Source organism: Pipra filicauda, unplaced genomic scaffold (genome assembly GCF_003945595.2).
Source record: "Pipra filicauda isolate LSUMZ 115617 unplaced genomic scaffold, ASM394559v2 scaffold505_size606005_pilon, whole genome shotgun sequence".
In the NCBI taxonomy this organism is placed as follows: domain Eukaryota; kingdom Metazoa; phylum Chordata; class Aves; order Passeriformes; family Pipridae; genus Pipra; species Pipra filicauda.
The window spans coordinates 171,484-178,444 of NW_024104649.1; positions in this window are offsets into that span (position 1 = coordinate 171,484).

Genomic DNA, 6,961 nt, shown 5'->3' on the forward strand with positions numbered 1-6,961 from the left:
ATTTCCTGTCAATTCACCCCTTGGGTGTAAAATGTACCCTGGGTTGTCCCTGGCTTCATTTGGTCCTGTATTGGAGTCAGTTTTCATTTCTTCTCCCAAATATTTGCACATCTATATTGTATAAATCACATGTACACACACACCTATAAGGATACATCTCTAAATATTTCCTCCCTTAAATACAACTATGAAGTTTCCCACAGAAAGAGAGGAAGATGCTTGGAAGATGCTTCTCAATCTCCGGGGTTGCAAACCTTGGCACAGGTGAAACTTGCTAATTCTTGCTGTTGAAACATTAAGGACCTTAGTTCTGTAAGTGCATTTTTTATTTTTTTTTTTTTTTAGAACAGCCCATTTCTATTCCCACAAATTATTTTGTACAAGGATTGCACAATCATCATTTGCTCAATGTAGACTCATTTCAAGTTTGTTACCTTTTTTTTTTTTGCTCTCAAATACACCAAATTATCCAAGATTGCATCAAGGCTTTTCTTTCCAGAGCCCTTGGAAACCAAAGGAATGCTCTTACACTTTATAGCAAGTCAGTTTGTCTCTGTGCCACTGTCTGGGCTGCCTGTGGGAGATGGTCACCCAGGCCCTGTGAGTGCCTGTGCTCTCGAGATGGCAGAGTCATCTCACCACCCAGCCTGGGCTGGGGCACGTGGTGTCTGTGAGGAGTCCCAGGGACAGCTCTCCATCACCACCATCCACACTCCAGGGCAGACTCCATAGATCTTATCTAATTGTTTGTGTGATTCATTTTCTCTTATCTTCTCACAATGCAGCCTTCTATCATTAGGGGTTGGGCTGCAGCTCCAGGTGCCATCACGTTTCAGTGCTTTCCTCATTGCTGTGAGTGCACACACTCCTCCCTGGCCGTGATGACAGGGCTGCAGCTCAGCTCTCTGCAGAACCAGTTCACACAGACTGAGGAGGGAGGCTGCCCACTCCCACTAGGTTATATGTTTGTACTCTTTCTTAAGAGAATTATTCATTATTTGCTTCTGGATTTGTTTTTTTAACGGTTGTATAATTTACTAGGTGCACACATAAGTATCTGGGAAACTTTTCCATTCTTTTTCCTGTGTCTTGGATCTGTGAAACTTCCACAAGCATGGAATTTCAATTAAAAATTGCATTCATATTGCTTAATTCCTTCTACATAGACTGACTTCAATAGAGCTGGATGCATTCAGTCCATACTCCCTTCATGGTTGTTTTCACTGCATTAAAAAAACTGTCCTCATAACTATTCCATTCTTATTTTGTCTACTTATATGACAGCATGTACAAGGGTTTTAGCATGTTAATCTGAAGAGCAAAATTACAGCCCTGCTGGTGCCACCTGCAGCTGATGCCAGTGGGATAGGACATCATCCAGAGACACAGCGGAAAGCAGAAAAGCAGGAATGAAAGTGCACGACCAGGGCCAGCACTCAATAGGTATTTTAAAACATCTCTTTGTCAACCACAAGTCAATATTTATCTAATCTGCCTACATATTTATGTCATTATAATACTTCCCAAGTATTAAAATAGAACTAACCATTTGCAGCCAGCTTCTCCCTAGTTCCTCTTCAGGCACACACTTAGGCTAGTGGAAGTGTGCCTCAGAGAGGATATCCATGTCCAGCTGATAAAAATTGAGGATGACTGAGGTTTTTTTAATCAAACTTACTCTAAACTTAATAGAGAGGAAAAAAAAAGGAGGGGGGGGATTTCTACTTATTGTTAATTTTAATATGCCTTGTCCATGTCTTGGAATCAACATGAGTAATTACAAGTGCTACATGAGCTGATAATGGAAGTCTGTGACCCTTTTTTTTGCTGTGGGAAGTCAAGGGATTATGATTGCTGTGACCACTTCTCTAGGGATCCTGTTCCAGTTCTCAACCATGCTCTGTCTGAAAAACCTTTTCTTATATCCAGCCCAAACCTTCCCTAGCACAGCCTCATGCCACTCCCTTGGGTCCTACTACTGGTCACCAGAGAGAAGAGATCAGTGTCTGTCCCTCTATTTCCCCTCACGAGGATGTTGAAGACCACGAGGTCTCCCCTCAGTCTCCTCTTCTCCAGGCTGAACAGACCAAGTGATCTCAGCCCCTTCTCACAGGGCTTCCCTGCTAGACTCCTCACCATCTTTGTAGCCTGTAGGTTTAGGACAGAAAGAAAACTCACTAATGGCTTTTGGATGTTTTCTTAGGAAGATAATAATCAATCTAATTAAACTGCCTTTACCACCTCTCCTCAACTGATTTTTGAACCAACTGGCAAATTCTAACCACATTCATAATGGGAGCAGAGGTTTCCCCAGACTTGCAGTCCTGCAAGGAGAAATGGCAGTGGAATAACAGACAGAGACACAACTTGAGCTTCCTGATGACCCCACTCAGCACACACTTATTTCCAGGTGGGCTGCTGGCAATTCCACCTCTTGCCTGTCCAGTACCAAACAGATACAGGCACGGCTGCAGGATACAGCAGCATGGTTATGGGGGACCAGGAACAGGGAAACAGAGATACTTCCAGGATGAAATAGAGGATTGTAGGAAGGATTGCAGCACATCACAGGGAGGTGTTTGGACCAGAGAGAAGATGGAGGATTTAAGGAGCGAACTGAGGGCAGAAGACTGACTATTGTAGAGGAAAATACCTAGTAATGTGAAAACATAAAAATCTATAGAAACCTTGTTTTATCATTTCTACTGTTCACAGAACAACTTGTTTACACTTGCTCAAAGCAATCCCTCTTCTATTCCCTTTATGGAACAATGTTCTAACCCCCTTTTCCTGAGACCTACCTCCCATTACTTCTGATGGGGAAAAAAAATACTCAGGATTTGGCTCCTTGAAAGATTTGCTTTAGAAAAAAAACCCACCAAAATATAACAACTAAAAAAAAAAATCAAGAACTGTCCCACACTTCACGTGGCCCAGAGAGATTTCCTGACATTCAGAAAGGCAGCTTTCTTTAAAACCAGTGGAATCAATGTCACTCCAAAAGACTAGACAAGTAGCATTCTGAGAGTGTTTAAAAGAAGCTATTTACAAACTGTCCAGTTCCAAAAAAAAGGTTTTTAAAGCTTTATCTAGTAAAACTGCCTCATCCAGGGCCAGAATATCTCACTAATAGCTGGTCAGCATTCAGCTACATTTTCACAAGGGAACAAAATCACCCCTGGGCTGAGGATAAGCGTGAAAGATGAGAATATAAAGGATAATTTTTGAGAAAGCTGAAAATAGCGCCTTGTGCTGAAGGCATTTCCTTTAACAACAACGGGTGTCACTGTCATGACGGTGGATAATTTTGCCTCCAGCATCAACACAGCTAAGAGCGAAGTACAAGTTCCACAACTGGGGGTGGATGATGATGCTGGGAGAACACAGCACAGTTTTCAGATGTCAGCCTGAGCTTGCAATCCTGACAGGCCAGGCAAGCCTTGTTTTGACTCGTAAGCTGAGGGAATGGGCCTGGAGGAGCAAAATAGAAGCACAGCTTTTGCCATCACTCTACAGACAGCAACCGCATTTCACTGAGGAAAATCACGCTTGGAGTTACTTCGGCTGAGAGCCCTTTGAGGCGACTGTGGGTTGTTAGTTATAAATACAAACATCAGAACTGCAGTTTTCCAAACAAAAAAACCACTGAAATGACATGAACATGGACAAATTGACAACTTTGCTGAAACTGCTGTAGAGCAGGCAGAGAGCCACTGCATGACGAGATATCTCTGGTACCAGGGGAGAGGCCTTACTAGTGTCTTCAATAACTGGAGGGGTGATGAAGGTTCGCCAGGGCAGAGCTACAAACACCAGCAGACTGTGACCTGGGACCACCAAACTTGGCAGTGGGATATGGGCTGTGCCAAAGGGAGGGGTGAGACTCAACTTACAGCTTCCTGAGAGTCCTCTTCTTCCCTATTTGAAGATGCTTACGGATAGACACAGAAATCCTTTGGCCGCAGTGAAGACAGAAATCTCACCAACTCATCAAGTGTCACAGTACATTTTATTTAAACAGGTTTGAACAAATTTTCTTTTCAGCTTCATCCCATGTGTTTTCATTATTCTCAGTCATTTTCTCGACGTACTTAGAGCCCAACTCTCACTTTCATCTTTGCTGTTTTTTGACAATTTGCAATTTTTTACTGTTATACTGTGAAAGAAACCATTAAAATTTGTATGCTTTAATAACTCAAGTTACAAGTACTCTTTCTATGAGTCTTTTGCTTCTTCATTATATTTAGTTGACAAGCTATTGAACACATTAGTTTGGATCTGAGCCTTTCAGTACTGAATGTCAGACCCAACCACCCACTAACCTCACAGGCAACAAAATGAAGCTTTCTCAGCTCAGCTGGAAGAACTGAAGTTTTTTAAATACGGTGAAAAGATGAAAAAGTCCTGTAGAAAGTGCCCTTAGAAACCAACACATGAGAGGCTATGGTTTTCACAGCACTTGAATTTTTTGCTTTTGATTTAATGCACATCACAGTTCAAATAAAATTCGGTTTGAAGAAATGTTTTTAGGAAAAAAATGTTTGCAACAAAGGTCAATAAAGAAAGAATCACAGAGTTTCACCAGGCTCTGCTCTGCAGCAGAAGGAACCTGTGTCTGCAACCTAATGCCACAGACAGGTACAATTCCCATTGCATCTCTCCCAGGTTTGATCTCCATTAGAGACGTAACAACCTAAAAACAGCTTGATTTGGCACAGCAGGAGTCTGCACAGCTGTGATGGATCTCAAGTCTGCATGTTTTGTAGGCCTTTTCTGACTAGGATGAAATGTTTTCTGTGCTAGAACCTTCACTAGTTTAGCTGAGTGGTACAGCAAGATTGGATCCTGTTTCTGTGATACTTCCACGGGCTTCAACGCACTGAACACATAGTGATTGTCATTGCACGGATGGTCTTAAAATGTAAAGCTCCATCACACAGTGTGTGATAAACATATCGGTCCTTTGGGGTCCAAACTGCTCATCAAGTCCCATAATTCTAGGCACAGAGGAAAATGGAGTTGTAGACCCATTCTTGAATAATTCTCTCATAATTTTATTACAAAATCCCTATTATATATAGTCATATATTCAGTCTGAGAGAATGAAAGTACAAAAGCAAAGTGAATTTTAGAGCTTGGAAAGATGAATGCGTCTCCAAAAACTGCAAGAAAGAGAATGTGCTGAAGCTGCAGCGCCGTCTTGGGTAGGGATAATTAACTTTTCTGTTTGCAGTGTAAGTAACCAGATAATTCTATGTAATTGTTTATGATTTGAATTGCTTGAAATGGTATTGCTAATTTCCAGAGATGATTAGCATGCCATTTAAATAATTATTCTGCACCATATCACTTAGGTACTTCAATTGCACGCACATCTACTGTGAAATTCCTAGAGGTGTTCTCAGCATTTCTGGTTATTTGTAGGCTATACCATACCTTTACTATTCCAGTGTTTTGGAAAACAACAGCAGAAGAGAAATTAATAAAGTTGTGTTTAAATATCAAACTTAACCTCCAAAAATATTTAAAAACTTAACTATCATAAGAGTTGACCTGTCTGATTATCTTATTTACAGCACCATATACCAGCCCTCCGAAAAAAGTTCTGATTGTCTCAACAGCAGTCTAGGCTTAAAATGGTGAAAACTTTCCTTTCTCTGGGCTGAGTTTTGCCTTGATGTACTTGGAACCATGCAAAGGGTTTCTAGCGTTTTTTACAGTGGTTCCCATGCTGCTGCCTGGTGCATCTCTGCTTACAGCAGTCAGTGCTGGGACTGAAGGGATGACACAAAGACAAGGATATTCAGCAGGTTCTGTAAATCTCCCCTGTGAAGGTGCCTGGGAGGGTCTTTGCTAATGGTGACCAGCTCCAGATCCTTGTAACCAGCTCCCCTGGAAATGGTCAGACTGATAGTACACCTTTGCTAAAGAGATGAGGACACTGCTGGAAGGGCACAGCTGAACAATCCTCCTTTCTCTTTGTTTGCTTTATTCCAAGACATCTGCTGGCATGGTCTCTTTTACTCATTCAGCATGTGTAAAAATGATTACAAGATTATAGTTCTCGAGTAATTATTGTCAACTACAGCACAATACCCCACTTTTTACAACTGCCTTTTCTTTCAAGAAATCTGTTATTCTAGAAAAGTCAGTTTTGCTCTGAGCCCATGTGCACAGCAGGAAGCCTGAACACAGTGTGCTGTTTCCAAGCAGTCAGCTGCTAATGGGCAGCTCACAGCCAATATGTACAAAACTGAGCAAAAACTATGGACAAAGAGCTGCTGATTTTAATCACGTACCTTTTCTGTGGCAAAAGTAGTTGATACTCACCAGTGCTGGGCAGCAGCAGTTTATCTTGCCCTGGCAGAGACCACTTCCAAATGCCCTCTGTGCACTGCACGTTCTCCGTGGTTCTTCATCCTGTTCAGAGCAAGAATGGATTTGAAAGCCTCTCCATCCTGCCCCTTGATAGCTTCTCCTTAGTGACAGCTTGCACAAGTCAAACTTCATGCCATTATTTCTGAAGCTGCAGCACAATGTCTTCTAAATGCTTATCCCTGTGTTATGGCAGCATGAGATACTGCTGCCCAACACTTCTTTGCAACACAACCCACTGAGGGTACTTTTCTTTCCTCTGAAATCTCTCTGTTTGCAGTATGGAGCTGGGCACTGCTAGGGCAGGTCAACCTGGCCATCAGGATTGTTCAGTCCCTGCAGAGACTCGGCCAACAAAAAGCATCCTGAAAAGGGCAACAGTGGCTTTTGATGGGAGCTGCTGTCCTCTTAAATAATTTTTTTTCAGGCAATTTATGAGTGAACAATCCAGAGAAGAAAGGGTGGGAGTGGAAAATAAGCAATGAAATGGATGGATGGGGATTTGTGCAACCAGTTCATAGATTTATTTTATCCTTAGTTCATATATTTATTTTGGTTTTATGCATGAACTTTGGGTAACTAATGC